The sequence below is a fragment of the Agelaius tricolor genome, unplaced genomic scaffold (genome assembly GCF_023055355.1).
Source record: "Agelaius tricolor isolate 1412-34295 unplaced genomic scaffold, bAgeTri1.0.p SCAF_4, whole genome shotgun sequence".
Classification (NCBI taxonomy): Eukaryota; Metazoa; Chordata; class Aves; order Passeriformes; family Icteridae; genus Agelaius; species Agelaius tricolor.
In genome coordinates, this window is record NW_027269264.1 from 52,627,830 (window position 1) to 52,654,495 (window position 26,666).

Sequence of the window (26,666 nt, forward strand, 5' to 3'; positions counted from 1 at the left end):
CAGCACAAAAACCTTAAAATTTAACATGGAGTAATGTGATATAACGTAATGGAACACAACATACTGTAACATATAATAATGTAGGGCAAACCCTGTCTTTTCCATCAGGGAACAGTATTTTCCTGAGTTAAAAATTCTCTTCACTCCAAATGAAAGGAGCATTTTATACCAACCATTATGAAGCAAGGACATAGAGTGAATAGCAGTGCTGCAGAATAGCTAACTTTAGCTCTAACAATGGCCTTTGAGCCATCTACTCAGGTACTTTTTGTGACTTGGTGTTATTAAAGTTTTTGTGTCTGTCTCTTCTTAAAGTTTTGAAAGGCCCAGACACTCAGAGGCTTCCTGACAGAGGCCATGCAAGTACTTGTTTAAAGTTCAATAATCTTTAAAAAAAACTAAAAATCACCAACACCTTAAAAAACATAATTTATTTTTGGTTAGGGATCCTAATCATAAGTAAGGATCAAGTGTTTCTTTTATCACCATTGCTGCTGTCCACAGCTAACATTCTCTATGGTCAAGTGTCGTGAGTGCAATCCCTGAAGTTAAGAAACCCATTTCTTTCCACCTCCTTGCCCTTTGACAAGTTAGTAATTCAGGCTGGCCAGCACAATGGTGCTTGAATTTTCCAAGTGATTTCTAATTTTGGAAATGCCCATTTTGACTGTGTTCAGCAATGTCTATTTCTTCCTTAATTTCAGGAGGTCTGGGCAATAATTTGTAGAGAAATGGAGTGTTGTGGGTGCTCAGCATCCAAAGTACAGGTCAAAAGCTCAAGCTTGGTGAAAGCCAACATTGTGTGGCCATTGCCTTCACTGCATGCCATGTGGGTCAGCAATTAAATGCATATATTGACATTTTTTAAGACGTTAGAATAAAAAATAAAAAAACCCTATAACTATAATAACAACTAATAGGTTGTAGATTGTGTGGAAAAGTATATCTATGTACAACAATATATTCAACTACTATTCATTTAGTAAAGATACAGGGCAAAAAGAAGCCCATACAAAGAAATCCAGCAAAAGATTGGACCATAAGCAAACTGAGAAATATATAATTCAATTTCGGATGAAAGGACACAAGACAAATAACAAATGTCAATTGAGATAACAATTTCAGTAATGATTTCTTTCACAATTTAGCACCATTTATAACACATAGTAGTTTTATGTTCTTGGGAGGTGGAGGTTGTTATTTTATGTATTCTGTCACATAAGAATATGGAGGTGGACAATAGAAGAGTAACTGATATTCTGATCTAATGTCTAATTTTGCTAGGCATGTATGTAATATATCATTTGTTGCATTGCTTCATTGCTACATTCACTTGCATAATTGTGGCTTTTGAACAAAGTAAAGGGTTTTTTACTTCAACCTTAAATTTTCTTTACCTTATATTTGCACTTTCACGTACAATATGGAAATTTTAGTAAAATGTAGGGCTAAGAAACTCTGCAATTATAAACAGCGTCTTTCTTTTTATGCCAATATATCTCAAAGCCCTTTAAAACTCACAACTACATGGAAAGAATCTCTTTTACACTTTAGAAAACAAAGCTGGAACTCAGGGGTAGATGCCTTTCCTCCAAGAACCAATGTACTGCAGCTACACCGTCTCAGTGTTTCATTTTGTTACAGGTAGTCACAGAACATGAGGTAGGAGCATACTTAAAATCTTTCTCAGCTGGCTGCACGTGTTTATTCATTTGCTTCATAGTGTTAATTCCAAGCTGCAGAAGCCAGAGTCACTGGGATGTTTTACAGTACATCCCTGTTTGGCAGATAGGGTTCTTGGTCCAGCACTTTTGATACATTTTTAATTGAATTTGGCACTGTTGTGGTAATGCTGTAGGTTTGTAAATTTTTAGCCAATCTACTGTGCCCTACTTGGGTTATTTTATTGATTTCAACACCTGAGTTTTGAAGTTTTCTTTTTTTTTTTTTTTTTATTTTAGTGTTTTAGGATTAGAGCATAATTTTATGAGGCAAAAACAGTATGGATTTATTTTTTGAAGCATCTCATGTTACTTGGACAGCAGGACCTGGACGGAGAATAATTTAATGAAGTTCTGCAAAGGCCAGTGCAGGTCCTGCACCTGGGGAGGGACAGCCCTGGGCACCAGCACAGGCTGGGGGTGACCTGCTGGAAAGCAGCTCTGTGGAGAAGGACCTGGGGGTGTTCTGGTGGACAACAGGCTGTCCATGAGCCAGCAGGGTGCCCCGAGGGACAAGAAGGTCATCCTGGGGTGCATGTGTAAAAATGAGGCCCCAGCTCAACAAAGACGAGGATTTATTAGAGTGGGTCTAACAGAGAGCTACAGGATGGTGAAGGATGTGCAGCATTGCTCTGCAAGGAAAGGCTGAGGAGCCTCCAGAAGAGATGGCTGAGAGGGAACCTCCTGAGTCTGTGTAAGTATCTGAATGGGGTTGTACAAAGGATGGGGCCAGACTCCAGGAAAGGAGGCATTGGAAACTAAATGAAACAGAAAATCTCATCTGGGTGTGAAGAACTTTACTGTAAGGGTGATAAGGTACTAAATCAGGCTGTCCGGGGAGGTTGTGGAGCTGTCTCTGGAGATACTCAAAACCCACCTGGACATGATCCTGTGGATCCAGCTCTCAGCCAACCTGCCTTAGGATTGGATTATGTGATTCTGTGACCTGTAATGAATACCAAAACAAATACTGAAATCTTTTGCAAAGTTAAATCGAAACTGAAGATTTTTGGATTCAGCCTAAATGACGCAGAAGCAGAAGAGCAGAAAGCTTTGTGCAGAAATCTGTCTGTGTTTTTCTGAAGCATATGGAGAAAAATAAGGCTCCTGCCTCAGAAAATGCCTAACAGAGAGTTTAAAGCATTGGTTAACAGGCCAATTGATTGCACAGGAGAAAAGGACTGTTTCCCTGTTTTATGCATGCCATCCAAGAGCATAGGTATTAAAATACCTCAACATTTCTATGTTGGTGAGGAATAAATAGTGAGCAACTATAATTAATAACTATTAAAGCTGTTTGACTGATCATATCTTCTGGCTTGCAAAATCTTTTATGTGCAGGTGTGTGCATTAATGAAATCCATTAAATTCATATATTTCAACAGATAGTAATTTACGATCTTTTATAAGATCTGTCATGAAACACAGTCAGAGATATAGGATTGTCTCAGTGCATTACATAGCAAATTGTACTCCCCTTTCCTCCGAAATGACTTGACTTTAGAGACTAAATATGAATGTCAATGCATTGGACAGCCACATTAGGTATACTTTTTGCTCCACCATCGCCTGGGAATATGTGGAATAAACCTTTTATCACCGGCAAAGCTGACAACAAGAGTGAACAATATTCAAAGTGGCTGGAGGAAAAAATGTGTGGGAGTTCTATCCGTTTCACTTCATACATAAAAAGACAAAGAGATTAAGTGTTTAACCCTCATTTATGGATTGTAATGGCTCTCCTATGGGTTGCTAACTATTCTTTTTGAATTTTATTTGTTATTTTACTTTTTATTCTTGGTGCTTTCATAGAACCAAAGAAGATGGAGACACAAGCCATTATTTTAGCACTCCAAATCAAATTCAGAGAACTCTTCAGCCCTGGATAGGTATGAAAACCACTCATTAATGTCAATAATAATGGTTATTTTTTTGTCTTGAAGAAATACAAGCTGTCAGTATGTGAATTAAAAAAGGGAAATAAGGACTAATTAGAACAGAAAATAGAAAGAAAAAAAAGGCCAATGCCTGGACTTTAATGAGTTAGTGGAGGATTATAGGTAAACTATATCAGCTCTTAAAATACTACTGACAATTCTCTAAGGGAGGCTTTTGTCCTGCTTGTCTATTTAACAGCACACTGAGATTATCATAATTAAGTATAGACAGTCAACACATTAAATGGATTATTATCTTCTGTATATACAATCTTCCTATAGTTATCTAATTATACATTTATTAAGGAGGAGCTATAATGCTATCACATAAAACTTGAACTTTCACCTTTATTTTAATGAATGAATTCACAGTCTAGAAAACTCTGCCATACTTCAGTTGCTAAATATGACAGGTGATTAGCCTTTGAAAATCCCAACTCACTGGAGTTTGTATCCATCATCATAAATGTAGACCATCAAGCTAAAGCCCGGAAGAAAGCAGAAAACTTCTTGGTCACTGCTGTCTCCTGCTGATTTCTAGACATATGGGACCCATTTTGTCTGATATTTGTCTACAATTTAATGCCACAGAATCATTGGTCGTAGGTGACCCTATTATTTTGCTTTTGAAGGAAAATGTAGGGATGGATATGATTGAACAGAAGGGGAAATGGCATTGAGGCAGATTGGAGCAATTTGATGGTAGGGACAGAGAAGTAAGGTAGAACAGTTCAAAAATATAGACATGAAAGTAGTGTATGAGAAGGTAAAATTGTTGTCCTTCCACTTTATAGATTGTTATGGAGGAAAGAAAGAAAGAAAGAAAGAAAGAAAGAAAGAAAGAAAGAAAGAAAGAAAGAAAGAAAGAAAGAAAGAGAAAAAGAAAAAAAGAAAGCTATGTAAGATGTACAAAATTTGATAGGTTTCAGAGCAAAGTAAACAAAATCATCAAGGAGTTGAAGGCAATGAGTCATGAGGAGAGATGAAAAGGAATGGATCTGCATTGCTTGGCTAAAGCTGACTAACAGGGAAACTTTCTTCGAGAATATAGAAATGGGTTCTTTAATTTATATGCCTAGATTTCTGAAGACAAACAATGAAAGGGAACTTCTGAGATGCTTTCAGAGTAAGTTACAAAAAACAAACATTTATTTGAAATGATCACCCTAACTTAGAAAAGCATGGTGTTATGCAAGAAGGTGTTATGGGATAGGAAGAAGATCTCCTTAAAACACAGTACAGCAGGACTGTGAAAAAATCTAAGGGCAGGATGAAAGCTTGTCTAGCAAATATCTAGCAATATGTGCAAAAGTGAAGATTTCCACAGTGTGAGTTATGAGTCAGAAGATCCAGATCATTATCCTGAGGCAGAGGATGTTAGTGAAATAAGTTTTGTGCAACTAAAGCACATTATGATTTCATTTTATTTTCTTTTTCTAACACAGGTAAGGTGAAAAAAGGGGCAAGACAAAGTAGCATGAACATTTGGGCACAACACATTTCATCAATGCTGCTGTAGCTCTTACATGTATACATTTTTAAGCACATATATAAATAACATACTATCAAAGAGCTGAGGTGAGTTCTGGGATTCAGGAAATTGACCTTCATCCACAGTTTCTGCTGCAAGAAAAGCTGTTGCTACAGCTAAAACAAACAAAGGCTTTAAAAAAATATTTGAAACAAAAAAGCACAAGATGGGTGATTGTGCAGGCCACTGATTGCTCTCCCTCTGAGATTCACAAGTCCATATTTGGGGGAAATATTTATTGGTGTGCCTGGTTGAGGTAAGAGACAGAAGGAAACCAAAAATAAAGTGTGTGAGAGAGAAGCCCTGATTTTCCCACACATTTCCATCCTTTCACTTCCTTCTGTACCACAAATGCCTATGATTTTGAGAGATGCTTTAAGTGAGAGACTCAGTATTCAGGGTTAATAATGAGGAGTGGGGAAGAGCTGTAACTGTGAAAATAAGAATGAAGGGCAGTTGTAACTTTGGACTGACGTTGAGAGCTGCCTTAAAAGAAGCTTGATAAGGTCAAACTAATAAACTTGAGAGTTGCTCAAGGGGAAACCAAATTCTGGAGCTGTGAGACACTTTGACAGATAATTAGCATAAAACAGGGTGAGCACCCCACCACAGAAAAAAGAAAACCATAATCACAAATAGAACTAGATAAGTCAAAATGGTGGACCAAATATTTTATTTGACCTGTCAGGGGCACCCACAAGAATTAACAAGGACAAAATTAAATCAATAATTCTTAAATTATGGGAGATTCACTCAACACTGTATGAGTCAATGACAACAAACCACATAAATCTGGTTATAGCTGCTGCATTTTGACTTCTTTGTAAGGACTGTGGGGCATTGCTAAGTGACATGTTATACATCTGAAACCTATGAATTTCTGTGGTACAACATGGGTTTGCTTATCTGGTCACACAGGTTTCTGGTAATTTCACTGACTTTATGTGGACCTGTCCACTACATGATTTACCAATATCAGTTAATTTCATACAAACTGACATTCAACAGCATTCAACATAAAATCATAGAAATTTTTGGGGGTTGAAAGGGACATTAAAGATCATTTGGTTACAACTCTGTTCTATGGGCAGGGAAACCTTCCACTATCCCAGGTTACTCCAAGGCCAATGCAACATGGCCTTGACCACTTTCAGGGATGGGACAGCCAGAGCTTCTCTGAGCAACCTTTGCCAGGGCCTCACCACCCTCAGAGAGAAGAATTAAGAATAAAGAATTTCTTCCCAATATTTATCAAAAACTCCCATCTTTCCCATAGATCTAAATCTATCCTCTTTCTTCATCAACAGCTCTTAATGACTTACTGGTTTTATTCAAATGTTTTTGCAGTGTCCTGCTGACAGTACTCTTTCTTTCTTTCTTTCTCTCTTTTTTTCTTTTCCTGGATGTATTCCTCAGCTGTCAGACCTTATATCTTTACCTCCTCTGAACTCTCCAAGGTCTCTTATTCTTTGATTTGGATTTGTCTCTATTCAGTCTGCTAAATCTCCAGAAATGATTGTTTAGAAGACATAAGATAAAATGCAAGGAGCAGATATTTTCATTTTCACCACCTCTTTCCAGTCTGCTTCACTTTGCAGATGGCCTGTAACATAAAGCATTTTAATTTTCCAAAACCTTTAATTAATACACTTGCATTCAATGTTGCTTATGACATAAAATTCTGAGCATAGAGTCACCTGTAGCACATATGTATTCTAAATTTACCTCCATCAGATTTTTTTTTTGTAAATTAAAGGCTATTCAAACCCTGAATGAGACACAGAGGAACTCCTTCTTTACCTAACCTGTCAAAAGTTTCATGTATCTTTGTCTTAAGACATTGATAATAATGAGTGTCCTTGTCTGAATCAGGACACCAAAGTTATTGTTTCTGAAATAAGTATCACTTTCACAAAGAAATCTCACCTCTCTCTGAATCACCTGACAATAGATAACAGTGATCCTTTCCCTTCCCACCCACCTCTCCACAATGATATTTAATTATGCTACTGATAGAACATGAACAATCAGGGCTTGAATCATACAAGGAAGCTTGTTAAATGAGTCCTTCTGTGAGTTTTTTGGGGAGGGATTGTTTTGGGTGTTTTTGTCTGATGAGTTTCTACAGCAGGAATTATAAACCTAATTTTCTCCTGTATTCTTTTCCAGGCTTTTGAATTTCACCTCTTTTACAGTCATCTCTAAATATATCAGTACATTTCAGAAGAACACTCATCTTTGGGAAACTTAATGGCACCATACAAAACAAAGTCATAGTAGAGAGGCTTTGAAGAGGCTGTGTTTTATTCACCATCATCCTTGAGGTCCACACACTAGTTCAGAGTTTCTTCACAGAAATTAGAGTGACCATGGCATACTATACCAAAACTTCATCTATCTTAGTATCCAGCCCAACTGCCTTAGTTCTGATGGGAGTACAAGGACCAAATCTGTACACTACATAACTTCCCTGACATACAGTTTTCAACAATCTTCACATCAAGATTTTCCTGAGATGGAGGTGATCCTTTTTGTTTTCTTGGAGCTATGCAACTTGAGACCTCTTTGCCCGTCATCCTGTGCAAATCAGAAGCAAAATGTTGTCATTTTGATCAGGTTGCATTTTGCACTAAGGCAAATGACAACCTCAGAGGTAAGTAAATGACAAAAGAGGCACTCATTCTGAATATGCTCATTGCTGTGATTATACTTCTGCTAAGCATATGGAATCAGGGAATCATTAGGGTAGCAAAAGAGCTCTAAGATCAAGTCCAACCATTAACCCAGAATCATGAATTTACCATTTAGCAATACTCTCAAGTGCTGCATTTACTTGTTTTTTGAATACTTCTGAGGATGAAGATTCCAATACATCCATGGGTAGGTAGCCTGTCCACCCCTCTCAGTGGAAAAAAAAACTGCTATAATCCAACCTGCACCTGCTGTGGCACAGCTTGAGGTTCTGTCCTCTTGTCCTGTCCCTGTTCCGTGGGAGCAGAGCCCAACTCCCTCAGCTGCCCCCTCCTGTCAGGAGTTGTGCAGAGTCAGAAGGTCCCCCCTGAGACTCCTTTTCTCCAGGCTGAGACCCCCTCCCAACTTCCTCAGTCACTCTTCACCAGACTGGTGTTCCAGAGCCTCGGCCTGTTTCATTATACTTCTCTGATATGCTCCAGCACCTCTGTGTCTTTCTTGTGTTGAGGGGCCCAAAACTGAAGACCATATTCAAGGTGCAGCCTTACCAAGTACCAAATATGTCCTACAAACTCTTCCATGCCACAGAAAAATTTGGAAGGCAAGGCAGTACATAGAAAAAGATGTTTTTTTTTGTTGTTGTTTTTTTTTTTGTTGTTTTTTTTTTTTATTATTTCTACCTTTAAACGCAAAGTGCAGTTTAAAACCTTTGCTGTAGCAAGAATTTCCTGTGTGCAAGCCAGAGACAATATTTGTAATACTTCTGTTTATTTGTGCATCTCCCAGCAGACCTGTTTGCAAGTCTGCTTCTGTGCACATATCTTTGTGTATATCAGTCCGTTTCTCTTCCTGCTGCCTCTCTCTCTTTCTTTTGTTATGTATGTGCTGTCTCCTTCCCAAATCCCTTATGCTTATTTTCCAGACGCATTTATTTATGTTCCCTCGCTAATTGAAAATCTCATATTTGAAGTTATTATTCTGATTGATGTCTGTCATTTTGATCAAGCAGTTGCTCACAGATGCTTTGTTAGAACAATTTTGCTTGTTAGTTTATCACCATCCATCTCCCTGCTGACCTTCTGTGATGTTGGGTAGCAAAACCATTAAATATCTCCTGCAAATAGAGAGGCAATTGGCCATCATCTCATGGGTGCATGGCTGTAGCCCTGGACATTCAGCTGTGTAGGCAGGTTCCATTTCTGGCTGTCTGGCTGTAATGGGGACTTCCTGGATGGTGGAGCAGGGAAATTGTTTGTCATAATGTAGTGATGTAATTGTTCCTCCTTACAGTTACATGTTTTGGGCACCAAAATAGGGAAGGTGGTTGTGTATTCTACCATGGTTTTGCTCAATAGCTGGAAGTTCAAGTCTTCAATCCAACATGAACTGTTATGTCTTAGGAGAAAATAAATTTAATAAAAACAGCAGAAAAATTATAACACCTAGAATTAAGTCCACTAAAACCCTCAGATTCTCATTTTTAAAGTTCAGATTTTCAAAGCTGCTGCACTGCAAACTCATGAGTATTTCTGACAGAGAAGTTCCCTTGGTATCTAAAGTTCTGCTCTGAGCATGCCAAGAACTCTGGTCTTGACAGAGTGAGATATCTATTTTATGTTTAAATCCTCCTGAGATTCACAAAACATGCATGTCTCTGCCTGTCTTGTGTGAAGGACTTGCTCCCAGAGTTATACATTGATACGTATTAAGTATTTATTGGACCAGGGACCAGAACCCATGTGTTCATCTCCCACATGACTACCCAACCCAACAGACAAAAGAATCTTGCTTATTCATTCTTTCTGTCTGGCCTGATGAATATTTCATTTTATCTTGCAAAGTGGAATAACTTCAAGAAAGAGACTCTAAGGATATAAACCCAAGAGTACCCAATAACACAATAGTTAGAATTATCTCCCAGAAAAGAAGGCACATGAATTCAAGACCTTGAGCCAAAGAGGCAAACCATTCTTCTCCTCCATAAAACTGCTGTGCTGTAAAAGAAAACATTGTTTCCCATCACATAGTGCTTGCTGTCTTGCTGTCCATATCTGTCTTATGGATATGTTTCAAGAACACTCTGAGACTCTTTCAGGAATATGTGGGCTGAGCATTTTATGGAAACGTTCTTTTAAAGCCATGAAGGTCATTCATACAGCAACCATCAGTATTTTATAAAAAATGGCCCTTATTTATTATTTTATAAAAAATGGCTTAAGATCATGAAGGGATGACTGAAGACAGATCTTTTTCTTTCCTGTATTTAAACCCAAGTTTCTGAGTGAGTTTTTCCCCCTCAAAATAATCCACAGAACTGGTGTTTGGGCTTACTTGTATTTTATAAGGATGGCTTGAATCCTTGCAGCAGGAAGGAAGTAAATTTGAGTTTCCCAGTCTTTTGATCTTATTAGAGCTTCCCTGAAGGCCATGTGTCTACTTCACTCACCTTTCATTTATGAAGAATATGCTTTTAGGAGTGGGTTGTGACTCTAAATCTTGAGTGAAGGATAGAAGTCCCTTGTAACCCTAAGGAAAGTCCCTCAGGATTTCAAAAATACAAGTTCCTTCTTCCTCTATCTTTCAAGTGGTCACTTTTGGTCAGAAAAATGTGTATTAACTAGTTCTCTTGATTTTACTGCTGCCATGGGTCTGGTTACACAAGGTTATTTAGTTCACAATCTCAAAAGAAACCCTGAGAGATGCAAAAGGAAAAAAAGGAGAAAGGCTAAAGGAAATAGCAAATGGGAGCACAGTGGAAAAAAATGAAGATATTAGGAATGAATGATTCTTCTGGGAATACTGCTCAAAGTACTTCTTCAATGGTTTATAACATTTAGTTGAATACTAATAAAGATGCCAGACATAATATACCTGTAGTGAAAATTTTAAGGTTTTTATTTTAATTATGCACTACAGGGTGTGTAGTGCATAATTAAAGTTTGTGGGATATCTTAGTTTCTGGGATATCTTGGTTTGTGGGATTTTTTTATGTTTTCTTGAAAACCAGAGCTTCCTGGAAATGATGGGAGAGAAGCATTCCTTGTGTGGGGTTTTGTACTTCTCATCTGCATCCCGCTTAGTAACATATAAATAGATGTTCAGCTTCATATGGGATGTAGAATCCATGCATCTACAGCCGAAGCAGGAAGCAGCAAGATTCAGCTATAGGTAAGTAGAGAGCACCAATGTCTCCTTTCTCAAACCGTGACTCCAGAGGCTCAGAGTTTTCTCTTGCAGACATGGTGCAGCACAATAGTGTGTTTTTAAGATCATGCTGATTGGTCTTTAATCATCTTGACTCATGTTTTTGAATATAGAATTTTTCTTTTTAAAATATAGGAATAAAATAAAAAAAATGTGGGCCAGATCTCAAACTAGTAAGACAAGTATATGTAATTTAGGATATATTACTGTTTGGTTGGTTGTATTCTATATATGTTCTATATATGTATTCTATTCGTTTTGGGGTTTATTTGGTTTTATATTGGTCAAGATACAATCAAAGGCATATTTTGAGATGTTGTAGAGTCCCATGCCTACTTTTTTGTGATATATATTTTTACTTCAGAATGGGCTCTTGGATTTCATATGAGATATTTCATAATTGTGTACTGCTAAAGGCATCAGAGCTATGCAAAGGTATTTCAATGTGGTTACACTGGAGATAACTTTTGATGGTAGTAACCTCAATATCCAATAACCATGTAACTTTCACAATCAGGGGAGAAGAAGTTTGTGGCCTTAAAAAACCTTGAAAGATTAAATTCCAGGTTGGATTTACCCCTTGTATACAATGAACATGACTTGCCTTTAGAAAGTATATCTTTGACATTGAAAACACAAAACTTTTAAAATGGCAATCAGACAATCCTACTGGCAAAATAAATCTGTAGTATTTTTCTTCCACAACCTTCTATTTGCAATTGCAACATGATTTATCCTGTCCAAACCTATGACTAATGAGATGCAAATAATATGCTATACATAAATTAGTGTGAAATCAAATCAGTATTGATAATATTTGCAGTTGTTTTTAACTGGAAACCAACGCTTTAAGTGATTAACTCCAAATCTCCTTCTTCTTTCTTTTTATTGTTTTTCATGGTAGTTGCAGACAGAGCTTTTAAGCTAGTCAGGGGAAAGTATATTATTTCCATCCCCCTTTTAAATACTCTATAAAGAACTCTATCATTCATAATAGCTTTGTTTACTGCGTAGTACAGCATGTTCTAATTATCACCTCTGCCTCACTAACCATACGGTTTATATTCTCATACTCATCAGTTATTTTTATGCCCCCTGCAGAAATGAAAAGAACATTAATAAGAATAATTTTTTCAGGATATCATTTTGGGTAAAATTATGAGAAATAATGTACTAAAGCACAGAGAGACTTAGCCTTGTTTTAAAGTCTCACAGGAATAATTGAATAATTTGTTCTTTCTTTCTTTATTTCTTTTGCTCTCTTTCTTTTTCTCTCCTTCCTTCCTTCCTTCCTTCCTTCCTTCCTTCCTTCCTTCCTTCCTTCCTTCCTTCCTTCCTTCCTTCCTTCCTTCCGCCACTTCCTTCCGCCACTTCCTTCCTTCCTTCCGCCACTTCCTTCCTTCCTTCCGCCACTTCCTTCCTTCCTTCCTTCCGCCACTTCCTTCCTTCCGCCACTTCCTTCCTTCCGCCACTTCCTTCCTTCCTTCCTTCCGCCACTTCCGCCACTTCCGCCACTTCCGCCACTTCCGCCACTTCCGCCACTTCCGCCACTTCCGCCACTTCCTTCCTTCCGCCACTTCCTTCCGCCACTTCCTTCCGCCACTTCCTTCCTTCCTTCCTTCCTTCCTTCCTTCCTTCCTTCCTTCCTTCCTTCCTTCCTTCCTTCCTTCCTTCCTTCCTTCCTTCCTTCCTTCCGCCACTTCCTTCCTTCCTTCCTTCCGCCACTTCCTTCCTTCCGCCACTTCCTTCCTTCCGCCACTTCCTTCCTTCCTTCCTTCCTTCCTTCCTTCCTTCCTTCCTTCCTTCCTTCCTTCCTTCCTTCCTTCCTTCCTTCCGCCACTTCCTTCCGCCACTTCCGCCACTTCCGCCACTTCCTTCCGCCACTTCCGCCACTTCCGCCACTTCCTTCCGCCACTTCCGCCCCTTCCTTCCTTCCTTCCTTCCTTCCTTCCTTCCTTCCTTCCTTCCTTCCTTCCTTCCTTCCTTCCTTCCTTCCTTCCGCCACTTCCTTCCGCCACTTCCTTCCGCCACTTCCTTCCGCCACTTCCTTCCGCCACTTCCTTCCGCCACTTCCTTCCTTCCGCCACTTCCTTCCTTCCTTCCTTCCGCCACTTCCTTCCGCCACTTCCTTCCTTCCTTCCTTCCTTCCTTCCTTCCTTCCTTCCTTCCTTCCTTCCTTCCTTCCTTCCTTCCGCCACTTCCTTCCTTCCTTCCTTCCTTCCGCCACTTCCGCCACTTCCGCCACTTCCGCCACTTCCGCCACTTCCTTCCTTCTGCCTCTTCCTTCCATTTTATTTAGCTAAGCAGGCGTACAAAATGGATTACTATTTATATTTGGATAAATATCCTATGAATAATAAGATTTAACATACAACGAATTCAGTTTTCTTCAGTGCATTACTCTCATTGTAAGGTATAATTGACCTTCATCAGAAATCAGCAGTTTCACATTTCAGTGTCCAGATTTATAAACACTGCCAATGATAAAGTTATTTAATAACCTGGCCCCAAATGTGGCAGAAGATAGAGGTAAGTTCTAATAAGTAATAGAGGGGAAAAAAAGATATATTTTTTAGCCCCCCTCTCCACCTTGCATTTTACTTAAGAAATCAAATAGTCAATGTTTGTCAGCTTAACTTTATTACTCTTGTTATGCTAAACACACAATTAACTCAGGTACTTCCCCCAGTGGTCTGGATTTCTTGGTAACAGCCTCAAATATTCTTTTCATGTCTAATATCAAAGAAGATCATTTGTTACACCCATACACAAACATACATTCATGGTATCTGCATTACACCACGCCCATTCTGAAGAGATTCCTTTTTATATTTGGTGGTAAGAAAAGCTTATCACAAACTAGAGCAACTTAAGTGCCCTTTGTCAATCAGGCTTCTTGATATACTCCTCTGAAACATCTGGAAAAAAAGTTTGTCAGATTCTGAATATATTTACACGGTTCCAAACTGCCCCCCCTTCCCAAAAAATAAAAAAGAACTGAACCCCCCAAAAACAACCAACAAAAAAACCCACCGAAACCAAAACAAAACAAAAAAACCCAACAAAACAAACACCAAAAAAAAAAACCAAAACCCAAACAACCAAAAAAACCCCAACAAAACCAATTGGAAATAAGCTGGACAAAAGTGATTCCAATTCTGTACAATATTTTTCATTTGTAGCTTAACAGATATATGACAGACTACAAAATTATCACCATAAGCCTACAAAAAAAATGCATCTCAAGCTTGCTGATGATATGCTTATTAATAGAAAATAGAATTGTTTCCAAGTTGGCAGACTTCAGGTAATTTTAAGCAATTTTCTTTGTCCTCATGAAGAAGCCATTGAATTTCACTAGCTACTTCGTATTTTAAGTCTATTTTGGAAAATAGATTTAGCTCAAATTGATCCAATAAAAAATTATTCACAAGCTTTCAATGAATAAATATTCATTTTCTGTGTTTTAAGGTTTTTTTTCTTTTTTATGCAACGTACAGTTTTAAGAATATTGATGCAGTTTACCATCTTTAATAAAGAGATGTCTCCTGTTGTAATCTTTTCCATATGTCAGTTTATGAGATATGATCACAAAACTTCCTATGCTTCTTCTTTGAGAGTTAATAATGTAATTTTTAAATCATTACTAGGAACTTATTTTAAGCCTTTTTTTTTTTAATCAACTGCACAGGGCTAAGCACAGAAATCAGTATTACTGCTTCACTTTGTCTTCTAAGCATTCCCCAAAATACTTGTTTCCTCTTAGACTTCTCCTGTCCATGGGAACCTGCACAGCCTTGTCATTTCTTTACAAAACCACTTGTATTGCTGAATTTTGGTGTAAATGGGACTCCTTTATTATTTCCTCTGCCATAATAATAACTATTTATACTTGCCTGACCACCTATGCAGAAAACACCTAGCCCTTTGCAGACTGACCCAGCTGAATGTGTGGCAGCTCTGCTCTAAAGACCCCTCAAATGTGCCATGGTAGCATGGTGCTCAACCTAGCCAGAAGTGTATTTAAGGCCAAAAATTGATGGGAAAAAGAATAATAGTCTGTTACTTGCAGGACTTTATTTCATTGAATGTGGTTTTTTTAGAGTTGCAGTCTGTCTTGCATACAAGGAAAAGAAAAACCAGGTGAACAGTCATACTATACCAGTAGCATTAAACAGTTAAACCACACATTTACTTCATTATTCAACCCCATACTCTGCAGGAAAGCCCAAATTCCATCATCTCACTGCTAGAAATGAACTAACTGAGAGATACACCACCTATCCTTTGCTTTGTGCTTTTTCATTAAATGCTGTTGTGATGAAAAATGCTGCAGATTTTTTTTCTTTTCCCCACATTGTAAATGCTAAGGCCAGTAAGTTCATAATTACCCTCATCACATAAACAGTGCACATGTAAGGAAAGCTGGGACAGAAGAAATTTAATTCTCCAGCTGAGAGATGCAATCTCACAATACAGAGCCAACTGTTAGTTGTTGCTCAAACAAAATAAAGTCTACAGTCCTCTAATCCCACTGATTTTCATGAGCCAGTAATGGAAGTAAATTGATGCACAAGAACATAATGATTAAAAAAAATCAGACACAAAATAGCCTTTGATATTAACAGCTTCCTTTCATCAACTCTGAAAACTGCCCATCAACAATATAGTTAATTGGATCTGAAAATAAAAATATCCCTACAAATTCCACATTTTCTCCAAATACAAAAGTAAAATAGCATTCTTTAATTAAATTTTGGAAATAAATTTCAATTGTTTTGCTTGAGCAAAAATGATGATATAGCTAACCAAAAATCTCCAAAGACAGTACTGAAATCATAATGAAATGTGAAAATGAGCAAAAAAATGGAGCTCCATTTAAAGGGAGTAGGCAGGCAAAGCATTTATTTAGTATATAAAAATCTGCATATCATCCTTCGAATCACTCTGTCTGTATGCAAAACCAGTCATATAAAGAGTTTTATTTTCTTCTGTAGAAAAGGATTTAGTTGCTGAGGACTTTTTCCTTCCTAACTAGCTGTCAGCTGTTACTGTCAGCAGTGATTAAACATAAGCAGGAGTTGTGATTCATCAACAGCAGATAGAATCATCACGGATGTAAAGTATTCTTTGTTCCAAGGTCAGATCTTGTATGAAGCTAGGACAACTTTATGCACCAATCCCTGTGTCTGGCTTATTTATGGTAATTCATTTACTGTCATATCATTACAGAACAAGGGGAAAATTTATATGCAATTGTAGAAATATGTTCAGAAAACATGGGGAGGATGAAGTATGCGTGCATGTATGCGTGTCTGTTTTATGAACAATGTGATATGCTGGATGTATCATTATGCACATACATTCTAGTGTGAAAATTAATGCTTTGCATCTATAGAGAACCTGATGTATTTAAAAATTTTGGAACAGCTAAAAAGCATTACAGCATCCCTCTCCTGGGTATTTTTGGCATGTTTTTTTACCAGTGAACTCCTCAGGAAGTCACTCACCAAATCTCTGTACACTACCTAAAACAACAGGACTCTTACCCAGGATCAGCATCTCTGGATATTTTTAATACCTATTTAATGATAATAATTATAGATGGCTAAAATGAAGTATAAAGAGATTAAGTGATTTGTTGGACTATGCACAGCAAGAAAATAACTAAGTGGAGAGTATGCCCTGGGATTCTGTGTTCTTAATCCTGTGTCTCAGCTAGTAAATTTGTAATTCTAGAGAAGTTGAGAATTATGCTTGAGAATTATGCTTGACAGACCTGATAGTCTTCTCTGACAAAATAACCTGCTCATCTGACGTGGGGTGAGCAGTGGACATTGTATACTGGGATTTCTCCAAGGCTCTCCATGTGGTTACCACAAATTCCTCCTGGAGAAACTGGTGTGCTGGTGAACACAAGGAGTCTGTGTGGGTGGGGAAGTGGCAGAGAGGTTACACCAGAGACTGGTGATAAACATCTCCTTTTCAAAATGGCAACTTGCCACAACTGGGGCCCCCCAGGGATCAATACTGGGCACAAACACTGTTCAACAGCCTCACAAGTGATGTGGAAGATGAGGATTGAGTGTACCCTGTCTAAGTTTGCCAATGACACCACACTGAGTAGGGAACCCAACCCTGTGTGAGGGAGAGACACCCTGCAGGATGACCTGGGTAGGCTGGAAGAGGTGGCTAACAGGAGCCTTATGAAATTTGTCAAGGTCTTGCACCTGTGAAAACATAATTCCTGAGTGCAGCACAAACTGGGATCTCTCAGGCTGGGAAGCAGCTCTATGGCAAGGGGAATGCAGGTCCTGGTGAACAAGAAAAGTGAGAGGGAACAGAGGGCTGCAGCAGTAAGGAAAGCTGTCAGGATGCTGAGCTGCACCACCAGCAGAGACAAAGAAGTCATTATCCCACACTATTCCGTGCTTGTCAGGCCGCCCCTGGAATACTGTGGTCAGTTTCAGCCTCCACAAAACAAAAAGCACCTGGGCAGACTGGAGAGGTCCAGAGAAGGGCGGCAAAAATGGACACAGAGCTGGGTTGTCTTCCACCTTAGGAAAATCTGGGAGAGCAAGGTTTGTTTAGACCTGGGAAAAGAAAGTTTAAGGGAGCCCTTATCACCATGTTCCAGTCTTTAAAGGGTAGCTACAGAGCAGATGGAGACTCCATTTTACAAAGAGTCGCATGGAAAATGTAAGAGGCAATAAGTGCAACTGATCCCAGGGAAATACACCAGCTGGACACAAGAGGGAGGCTTCTCACAATGAGAACAAACAGCCTTTGAAATAATTTCCTCAGGGAAGTGGTGGATTTCCCAACATTAGGTACTTTTAGGATCCTGCTGGGCAGGGAGGTGGACCACCTTCTCCAGATCATGCTTTTGCCAAGAAAGCCTGGCCAAAATGATCTTTCAAGTCCCCTCCAATCTGGTATTCCATGATTCTGTTCATCACACTTGCTAAGAACAGGCAGTGTAAGAGAGGGTGAGGCTTTGCCGGCCATTGTTTTCTCTTCCAAAGAAGGTTTGCTCATTTAATACGTACAACTGATCGTTAGATGCAAAAGTTTATAACAGTGAGAGAAATTTTATGTGCAATTAATGTGAAAAAAAGAGCCATATCTTCAAAGAATATTTTATCAAATATTTCAACAGTCTCAAACCAAGAATGACTAGTGGAAATATAAGTGAACCTCATACATTCACTTAAACAACCAACCAAGCAACTCATACATTCACTTAAACAACCAACCAAGCAACAGTCAAACAAAAAGAGCATCCACAAACATCCGTCCCCGCCCCCAAAAAAAAAAAGAACCACCAAAAAAATAAACCCAAAACCCCAAACAACCCACAGAAATAAGAAAAATGCTGGCATAGGAGTGTAAAGGAGCAAAATAACTGTAATTGAATGATGATATGTTGGATTGAGACAGGATATTACATTTCCAGACGTCAAAGAACTTTTCAATTCACAAGACTCCTTGAAGAATCTAAGTATCATTATAAGTATTTTGGGGATAATCAAACTGATAAACAGAGTATCATGACCATTTTCAATTATGTTGCAAGCCTCAGGAGAAACAAGCACAGAACTCAGAACCTGAGGTCTTCAACACTTTTTGCAGTTATTACAGTAGGGAGTAAGGGGTCAAAAAAATAATTCATTCTTTAGCAAGCTTGTGAATAATACATATACTCGATTTAATTTTGTTTTGTTTCACATCTTTCAAAGAATCTGGAGGAAGCTGTTCTTGTCAGGCACCTCTGAGTCTGTTGTGTTACCCTGGCTGCTCAGATAGACACCAATGGATGTTTCTGTCATTTGCTTCACCACAGTAAAAGATGTGGGTTGTCCACTAAGTGCTCCTGAAAGTGATACCAAACTTCCTCCTTGACCCAGGTGAACAATCCATTATACCATGTTTTTCTGTGTATGAAGTACAGGCTTTCTCAGAGCTCCAGTTATGCAGTCAATATCTCTGTCTTTTGTTAGACCACATTTTCACATTCGTAAGCACACTTTTTTCTACATTCTCACTCTCAAACTTACTGGCTTTTTAGCTTCTGTCATTCAAATCTGAATTTTCTGTGCTGTTGCTAGTGAGTTTTCTACTCTCCAGATTTTAGTGACTTCAGACTGATTTGGCTGGGTTCTTTTTCCTACGTGTCAGCTATCTCAGGAATTACCGCTCAAACAGGACCGTGACAAAATGAGCAACCCTTTGCAGTCATTCTGGTCTCTCTGCTCCCGGTGCAAAGCATGAGGATGCAGTTCACCCCCCCACCCCTGAGACAATCTGCAAGGCAAACAGGATTAATGGGTAGAAGGAGTCACCTATAGCATTCCATTAACACTGTTCTGAAATCAGCAGCGTTCTGCACGACATCGTTCAGCCGTCCCGAGCTCGCCGTAGGCTCTCGATCCCGGCTGCCTGTGGAACACAACCCATTCTTCAAAGTTATCATTGCTCTTCTTCTGCATGTCATTTGACTCCGATGGATACCAAAAGACATATATCAGATCTTCAGCAGTACCCCATTGAGAGTTCTCCTGGCACTTCAGTCACTTAGGCATGATCTATGCTCTCAACAGTTAAAGATAATGACTTCAGGAGTAATCTTTCATAGGTTTATATTAAATGAGACTAAAGTGCAAGCAGGGTATTAAAGTACCTTGTTATTTGCAGACTGCTTAGAGTAACCTTAAATATGGAGATGATCAAATTTCATGACCTTTATTTTAATTTTTTTCCTTCCTTTCTCTTCTGTGTGAAAGTCTGTCATGCATTCATGTTTCATCCAGACAGGTACACGGGCATCCATAATCAAGGTGTATGTGATTATACACAAACGCCACATGTTGGGTAGTATGACTAGCTCTGTCCTTCAAACACTGCATAGAGAACATTGCAGGCTGCGTATTCAGACTGCAAAATGGTTCCATATTCTTACTTTCATTTGATGTCTGGTCTGTATTATACTGACCTCTGCTTTCAATTAGTGCAGGTCTAGCATTTTCTTGGCAAGGAAAAAGAAACAGAGTCCTGGATATTACCTCATGGGCCTCTGTGTTTGCAGAATTGGGCCTTTCATCTTTCAGTCAGATACAGAATTATTCTCTGCTCCTTCTCCAAGCAGCAGTGATCTGCACAGTGAAATAGCCACTGTCTGCATTTTCTGCAGAGTTAGGGTCACTTATTTACAGAAAAAAGACTCTGTGTATAAACACATACAAATGCACATAGACACATACAGACACATCACACAGTTGAGAATGATAACAGTGTGACAAAATGTGTGGTCAGGTAGAATTTAAGTTGATAATTTTTGTGTTCAGAATAATCTTCAAGAGAGCTGAAGTCCTATTCATAGCTCATTTTATAGAATAAATTGTTCTTTTTCACTCTCTATTAAATAAATTTGTTCTTACTCCTCCCACTCACTATTAAGTAACCAATTGACATAATTCCAAGGGTAAAGGAAAGATGCAGTTTGTGCTACATTGCAAAATATTTGTGTTTGCTTTATTTTAAATAGAACTTTCTGTGAAGCTGCCTGACTATTTTTATATTAGAAAGACTCCAGGCAAGTACAAAGGTAATTCATACAGAAAAAAGGCAATTTACCCAGTGATTTTTCACATGGATCTCAATAAAAGAAAAATGAATATTCCATGTATAATGGAATATTCAGTCCAATGCCAGCACTGACAACCTTTGCTGCTCCACTGCTCGAATTTTCCCACACCGTATTTACAATTTCCTCCCTCTGTGCTCAGGGAACATCTTCATGAATACCTACAAAGCCATGTCACCAGCTCTTTCAAATTCTTCTTTCTCTCTACACAGCAATGGCTTTTTAGAAATACATCTGAGGCGCTTACGCAGCCAGTCACATGTGCCCGTGGAAAGGGCACTCTCTTCTTTATGTAACTAACTCATGTCAGTACGATTATCTCACCTGCATACTCCTCCACCTCCTCCTGTGCCAGCCTCACTTCTGGTCTCTCATTTTACACTTGAATGATAAGCCCCTTTGGGGAAACACCATCTGGCAAGATTTAGGTCTGCCGGATGTACAGTGCTGAAGGACCCAGACCTCAAAGCTTTGTGTGTAACTACATAATAATATCAGTAACAGCAAACTCTTATGTACTCTGGCTCCTCAAGGCTGATACTCTCGCCAGTTTAGGCTTCCGAAACCTGCTAATATGGGCTGACATAACAAATTAACCAACAAGGGAAGTTCACGGAAGGGCAATCCAGCCAAAGCCTGCCAAGGATATTAGCATTCATTTTGCAACCTTGTCTCCAGTTTGTGCAAAGTTGATGGTTGGAGGTTACACTTTCATTAAAAATTGACAACATTTTTAAATGCTAATCAAAACTACTTGTCCTTTCTACCTCTATGTATCTTGGGGTGGGGGAACTAGAAAGAAAAAAAAAAATAAAATAGAGGAGGGGGGAGAAAATAACACATAAAAGAAACGTGACTTTGAACTGCAACAAATAGTCTCTCACATCTCTCCCTCCCTCCTTCTGTGCAGGGACAGATAAGAGATATGCAGATTGAGTGTCAGGACCTCCGCTGCACGAGGGAAAGCTCAGTTTCTGGAGTTCAGATGCTCTTTGCAAGAAGAGAAGGCAAGAGGCTGCGAGTCTGGGAGGCAGTGAGAACAGAGGAGGAGGAGGAGGCAGTGGAACGGTCTTTCCCCCCGGCAATATTTCTGTGAGATGTGTGCCATTTCACAGAGAAAAAAGTAGGTAAGAATGGGGGAAAATAACAGGCCAGAAAGCTCGCAAAATAAATCTAAAAATAGTGTGTATTTATAGAATGTGAAATATCGATCGGAACTAATCCTCAGGCACAGGTAATATCTAAGGGGAGTCTTAAGGTGGTATCTACCTGGGAAAATATTAGCACATTTCTGTTGCAGTTAGAAACATACTAGGAGAAGTGAAAAAAGATTCCTTTTAAAGAAAAAAAAGGGCTTCTATAATATTATTTTTATCATGTTATTTTATAACACTTTAATTTCTGAGAATGCTTATCATCATTTTTTATTCAGAAATTGAATACAAATTCATAAAAGATGCATATTTTTTGTTTAGTTGACCTTTTAAAACTTTATCACACAAATATATTAACTTAAAAAAAAAAAGTCTCCAAAACCAAAATATAATAAATTAATAAATAAAAAGGGATGCATCTTTTTGAGCAGTTATAGTCAGATGCTCTGGAGCAGTTGGGTAACAGTGAAATCCAGGGGAACTGGCAGATGTTCCTGTTCAGTAATACAGCAACCACTGTACAATCAAGGTGTAATCTCACATGTACCTTCAGAGATAAGAGCAAATTGTTGCTAGATAATAAAAATAAAAATATAGTGGATCCATACAAATGCCTACCTGATTCTACATATTTGTTTCCTTTTATTTTATACGAAAAATAAATCCAATTTCCTTATCTGACTGTCTGTAACTAGACTTTTACCTTTTAATTGGTTCCCAAATCCCTGGTTTTAGCATCTGAAATGAACAGTTTTTTCTGCATAACTGGAGGCAACAAGCCTGAACAAAACAATTTCAGCTGCTGATTTTCTGCAAAACAGTATTGTTCATTCAACTTCAAAGAATGTGTGCCAGTTTGTATCACATCAGAACCCAGTCCTGCAGTTGACTCTACTCCTGACTCAAGAGCTCATATATGGCTGTAATATTATACACTAAAAAAACTAAGAAAAACAGAAGCAGTCTGAATTAGATGTTTTAATATTGTTTCCTCTTTAAGGACATATTTTCCCCTCTTTCCTTTCCTTTCCTTTCCTTTCTTTCCTTTCCTTTCCTTTCCTTTCCTTTCCTTTCCTTTCCTTTCCTTTCCTTTCCTTTCCTTCTTTCTTTCCTTTCCTTTCCTTTCCTTTCCTTTCTTTTCCTTTCCTTCTTTCCTTTCCCTTTCCTTTCCTTTCTTCCTTTCCTTTCCTTTCCTTTCCTTTTCCTTTCCTTTCCTTTCCTTTCCTTTCCTTTCCTTTCCTTCCCTTCTCCTTCCTTCTCCTTCTCCTTCCTCCTTCTCCTTCTCCTTCCCTTTCTCCTCCTTCTCCTTCTCACCTCCACTTCCTCCACTTCCTTTCCTTCCACCACTTCTTCCTTCCTCTTCCCTTCCCTTCCCTTCCCTTTCCCTTCCCTTTCCCTTCCCTTCCCTTCCCTTCCCCTTCCCCTTCCCCTTCCCCTCCTTCCCTTCCCCTTCCCCTTCCCTTTCCCCTTTTCCCCTTCCCCTTTCCCCCTTCCCCTTCCCCTAAAAAAAGTGCAATCCTAAATCAAAACAACCAACAAAAATATCCCAATCAACCAAGAAATAAAATAACTCTGTACCCCCTGGAAGCTTAACCAAATCTTTTTGCACAATCAGCCTTTTATAAACATAACCTCTACTCTTCACTTGGATCAAATATTCTTTATATCTGGGGCTGAAATGCTGCAAGATAATCCTGTATGCTTCTAAATGCTATAATTCATACCCCAGAAGTGGCAATTTTTCAAAAAGAATATTTACAAAGTGTTTCAAGATTTCTGTAGGATGCTGTATGAAATAAAAAATGTTATTATTCTGAAATCCTAGTCAGCATGGATTTAGGATCCCAAAGCAGGGACTGAAATAAATTTGTCCTTTAGAGGGGGAAAGAGGAGAGAGGAAAAAAGGATTAAATTAATAATATTTAAAGGATTTTTTTTATTTTAAATTAAAATGCATGATTTAGACCATATTTCAATTATCAGCTCAACATTACTCTTTAAGCAAATGACTAGAGTTAACGAGTGAGCTACTACATATTGAATACATTGATTTTCTGCTTGGTGTAAACTCTAAATAGCCGATTAGAAAGCTGTGAATCAGAAGGACTCAGTGTACCTAATATACCCAGCAATAAATTACAGCTGAAAGCCGTACAAATCTTGAAGGAGAAATGTATTCCAAGCACATGACTATGAAACTTAAATGCATAAATGTTAATGGCAAACCTGCCCTATCTACCAATATAAGAAATAGTGCACATTTTGATATGCATATCAAGTTAATGCAGAAAACTATTGAGCTTAAAGGTATAAAAATGCCCAGAATTATTTAAAGAAGAAAATATTACTGTGAAATGAATACTTAATTGAACAACAAATACGGGGGCTCGCCGTGTTCTGTCTTTTTTGTCCTTCCTCATCATCATCACTTGGGCTCACCTGGTGTCATGCTTGTGCAAAACGCTTTGTTCTGATTTTGAACTCTGCATAACTGGGCCAAAGTCATGCTTGCAGTAATTTTGTCAGAGCTGAGCATGAAGGTTTGATTCAAGGTTTGTATTAACAGATGATCTAGATGAGCTGTACTGAACAAAAGGGGAATAGCTGTCCTTTCTTTAAAGATGGGATACTACCTGACAGATAAAGATAAACCGGTGATATGAAGTGTTATGCCCAAGTCCCTTCAAGCTACCTGTCTGTTTGTCACATCCTTATTCTTCTTTTGACTATCTGGCTTTCCATCTACTTTAATTAGTTGTCTATCTGTACCTCTTGGTCCTTCCTAATAGCTGTATCAGTCTATTTGCTACATCTGGTGTGTTACATCCATCTGATCCTTGCAGAGGTGGTATCCATCCATCATACACATACAGTACTTCTTCTGTGTCAATCAAAGTCAACTTCAGCTTTCTTTTTAATGTCTAAATGGATGTCTGTTGATAATTTTTTAATTCCCTGGGACAGGATCCATTTTTTTACTTCATGTATCTGCATTACTTATCACTTATTCCAGTCCGTAATGCTGACATGGGGATCTTCTTTTACTACAATAACTGTAGTGCATTAGTAGGAGTTTTCCTATTAGGGACACACTTCATCTGTCAAAACATGTGGGTTGTTCTGTGTTCTCCCTGCTTTCCTTCTGCTGCATAAATATTATGAAGAAAGAATTAGAGCTAGGGAAATATTTTATTTTAGTATTTCACTGATTTCTGAACTTATTAATTTATTATTGAATAAATAATATTTTGAAAAAGCTGCATAATTTTAAGCATTAAAATACACTTGGAAAGGGTAGGATTTCTCTTCCTCAGCTTTAAACCTGCTTTAGTTTTTTTCTTTAAGATTCTCTGGGTAGTGTTCGTTGAAAAGAGAAGCTACATCCAGAAAGTGATATATATGTTACCTTAGTCACATGAATTCTGATGGGAAAAACCCCATTCTGAGTTTTTTTGGTTTTTTCACTGACTATAGAGAGTTGCCAATGAGCTGGCTTAGGGAATGTTACTGCTTTCTAGACAAGTAACATAAAGCAAAGTAAGCCCGTATCTATTGTCACAAGGCTGTACAAAAATGAAAGTTCTCATATACATGCCTGGTTTTAGCTGTAAAAGTTCAAAAGCTGAAACTCTCAATGTAGGTCCCAATAGAACAAAATTGCAATTTCTTTGTTCTTCCTTTTTTCCCCACTGTGAACGAATCTGAACATCCTGGAAAATATAGTAGGAACTTAGGCTTAGCTGCTTTGGGAAGCTTGTGGCTTCATTTCAGATGTTAAATGTCTGTATTATATTTAATAATGTATATTAATGTAAAATTACAGGGGTTTTTTGTCAGGGATAGAAAGGTAACTAATATATATTTGAACAATTGCATTTCCTATCTTTAGAATACTCAGCTGCCTACTGTGTATGACTCAGCTATCACTCCCTTTCATGAGGACTTAAAAAAAGAAAAGTAAAAAGAAAACCTTTAAAAAAACCCAACAGCAAAAAACAACAACCCAGAAAACCTAACCAGTGTGAAGCCTTTTGTTTGCATTCTCAGTTTGATTTTGTTAGAAAAAGAAATATCTGGCAATGTGTGCAACACTGTTTTTGGTAGTTCTCAGTATTTCTTTGACTGAATAGTTACAGCATGGCAAAGTTGGCCAGAACTAATTCTCATGCTTAATGCTTTCTCATCTTGGGCTGGGGCTGCGAATATCACGAGGGGGATCACAAAAATATGGCAGAATTATTTTGCTAAAATGCCAAAGACTATCCACAAGTCACTGCCTGGTAAGAGCCATTAAACTCAAGCATTCATATTGAAGGCATTGAGTAAAACTTGAAATTGGTGAGCCACGCAACTTTTTGTGGCTTAGGCAAATGTTCCTGCTGGCAATATTCACTTTATTTTCCTGTTGTCTGTACATTCCCTTAGTTTATGGCATGAACTCCTCTGACAGGGTCAGCCTGAATCTACACTATATGTAACCCGTGTGAAAGTTTCGATCTTGTGGACAGAAATGATCTAATCAGGACTTTTTCACTTATTTTGTTTTTCCTTGTCCAGCTTAAGAACACCAATAAGGTCAGGGAACAAGCCGGTTAATTTGTACTCAGGTTGTAAGAGATTTGTACAGCTCATGACACAAGGAGATGCTGGCCTGCTGCTGGGGCAATAAAATGCTGAAAATATCATAAACTTTATTAGCTGAAACTCCCTTATGAATCACAGTTTCAGAAAAACAAGAGAAAAGAAGCAAGAGGCGGGAGCTGGCCCTGTAAAATCTCTCCTGCC

At 38.4% G+C, this 26,666-nt stretch overlaps 1 long non-coding RNA gene across 1 annotated transcript in view; it reads right to left on the reverse strand.

The window, feature by feature from the left end:
• Window positions 1-23,265, reverse strand: part of LOC139589531 (uncharacterized) — an 82,977-nt gene extending 59,712 nt beyond the window's left edge. Inside the window, exon 1 of the long non-coding RNA XR_011679039.1 lies at window positions 23,229-23,265. This is a non-coding gene — a long non-coding RNA (uncharacterized lncRNA). The remainder of the gene's footprint in view (window positions 1-23,228) is intronic.
• Between the last annotated feature and the right edge of the window lie 3,401 nt (window positions 23,266-26,666).